The sequence below is a fragment of the Dama dama genome, chromosome 26 (genome assembly GCF_033118175.1).
Source record: "Dama dama isolate Ldn47 chromosome 26, ASM3311817v1, whole genome shotgun sequence".
Taxonomy (NCBI): Eukaryota; Metazoa; Chordata; class Mammalia; order Artiodactyla; family Cervidae; genus Dama; species Dama dama.
The window spans coordinates 28,178,264-28,181,138 of NC_083706.1; positions in this window are offsets into that span (position 1 = coordinate 28,178,264).

The window sequence follows — 2,875 nt, forward strand, 5'->3', positions numbered from 1 at the left end:
ACGCACTTGATGGAGACTGTGTCCTGGAAGAGAAAAAAAATTTTTTTAATAATTGCCTTGGGGCAGGAGGGAGTCAAAATGGGTAAAATCCAGTAGAAAGGAGACTCTGTAGAGGAAACAAACACAAAGGTTGTGGAATGTGTTCACAGGATGGTCAAGAGAAGAGCTTCCTGCCATGGGACCTTGGGAAGTAAGGCAGGGTGGGGGAAAGACTGGAAAGCTCAGCAGAGGAGGCAGATGGAAAGCCTGCAAGAGTCATTCATTGGAGCAAAACATAGTTTAAATCTGACCCTCCAGTCTGCCAAAGGTTGATATTTCTCTGGACTCTGGTGAGTTTCCTGAGGTCTTCTTACATAAGATACATGATGACATGGATCCAGCAGTCTTTGAAAGTAAAAGAGAGAGGGCGTGCCTGACATCAATCACTGAAAACATACCAGCTGATTAAGGAGGGGCATTATTTCACTTTTCTTTTTTCCGGTGAGGCAGATGGGATCTTTGTTTCCCAACCGGGGATGGAACCCACGTCCCCTGAATTGGAAGTGTGGAGTCTTAACCACTGGACCAACAGGGAAGTTCCTGGCATTATTTCACTTTAAAAGGAGGCTCTTGATTCCTCCTAGGGACTCAGAGGCTGATCACTGCAATAGGACGGGCAACATCAAAAGAAATTGAGCGGTGGGCAAACCAGAGTTAGAATTTCACAGTAGAACTTCAATTATAGACTCTGCAAATACATGTTTAAGCTCCAGAAAGAGGACTTGGAGCCTGATCCAAAGAAACATCTTTGTGCGTGTGATGGAAACAGACTACACATCAGTTAAAAAAGGGACAAGAAAGGAAATGAAAGAGAGGTGTGAGGTTTGTTTCCCTAAGCACCCTCTCCCGTTCTCAGTGAGTGCAATAGACTATCAAACATGACAGAAAACTCATCGTGAAACTCGAGCCAGTGGCAAAGCAGAATGAGCAATTTCATAGAACAACAACGGACATGAGGTCTGCAGCAGATCTACAAAAGGAAGAAAGTTAACTGTTAAACCTCCAACAGTTATGTTCTGCCTGGTTTAGGAACAACAAAATTTAGAGGCCATAGAGTCTTAACTTTAATCCTCAGATGTAAATGTTTTCCTTTCATAAACTTGCTTAGACACTGAACATACAAGACTCTAGGAGATTTTTTTTTTTCTGTAATTTGTTGTGCATTATCAGCTATTTACATAATTACTCTAATTAAGCTAGTTACAGCAGTTCCTGTAAATATGTGAGAGATCACTGAAACATGTAATTATGTCCTTATATCATTAATTAAACTATATCAGCTGGGAAAATTACTGTAAATATGTCTGGAGGTGTCATTAGTCTGTGTAATGGAGACATAGAATTCTTTATTGAATTACAATAAAGTGCTCTGCACTAATGATCCATTTAAAACACCACTTGTGATTTTTAAAGTTTAAGATCCCAGGCATAAAAGAAAATTCTATCTTTCATACCCATAATGACTTGAAAAACTGATACAGGTTTTAGACTTCCTTTATTACCAACTAGGGTAGAATGCAAATTGACAAGTGGGCCCGATTCCCTAATGGTGATTCTCGGCATTACACTGGGAGGGGCATGGCCTGAGCCCTGAGACTTTCCCCTGGTGGAGGCATAGCCAAGGCCCATCCAGGAAGACATATCTGCCTCCCACGCCAGACCAGCCCCCCATGCCAGATGGGACCCCACTGTTCCCTCCTGGATTCTCTTGTACCTTACCACTAACCTCTTTTCTTAGCATTTATGTGTAGCTATCCCAATGGCCCTAGCCAAAAGATTAGATTAGTAATAGTAGGATTCCTAGGAAAGACCGCCTTTTAAAGGATACAAACATCAGCAGTCCTTCTTAAAGTACTACAGAATTTCAGGTATTGTGAGCATGATTGGAAAGCCTGAGAATCCAGTCTCTTATCCTTTCAAATCAGACAGCTTCTGACTTCCCCTGAGGCAGGCCCTAGAGCCTGCATTTGGAGGTACTTCAAGCCTCATACCAGGAAATCATATCCTGATTCAGTTAAGAAAAAAATGCAGACAGCTCTGCCTGGGGTTGGCAGGTGAAGGCCACAAAGGCCCTTATTGGTTCAAAGGATGCTTGCTGTATAGGAAAAGGTAAGTAGGACTAAAAAGATGAGGGGATCCCCAGGGCTTCAGAAAGACACACAGGAAACCCCCTCCCTCAGAAAATAACAAACAGAGAAAGCTTTCAGTTCTTCAAGTGCAAAAAATAAAAGCTTATGACTAGAATTCTGATTCTCTTTAGTTTAATGCTTATTTCTGGGGAGAGGAAAAGGTTAACTTTGTTCTTATACCAAAATCTTACATGAGTTTTCATCTTTTCTAGAAATCAACATCTACATTCTAAAAGTTCTAATTCTTTGAAGTAGAAAATGCTAAGTTTTGGAAGAAAACACATGATTTTATCTTTAATAATTATAAGATATAATACTTCCATTTGTCTCTAATCATTGTATGTAGCAGATAATGTACTTGACTAAGTTTCCATCAAATTGACATTTATGGACTGAACAGATATTTAAAAACTAGATTTGAGTTATTACAATTTCTGCCTTCTTTCAACTTCATTTCCTGAGGCAGAATTAAATTCATTCCACAAAATGACACATAATAACACCTCGCTTTTTGGGTCCACCAATGACTTAATGTATCTAATGATTACCACGAAATTCTCCCTTCTAAAAATGAAATGACTACGTTCATTATCACTGACATGCAATTCAAAGTGTTCCTTAAAGTCTGCTCACAGACCCAGGTTGAGAACCCCCAAAATATACTTTGAGTTTTTAATATTTTTTGAATTGTGAGTGTTCCCTATTAG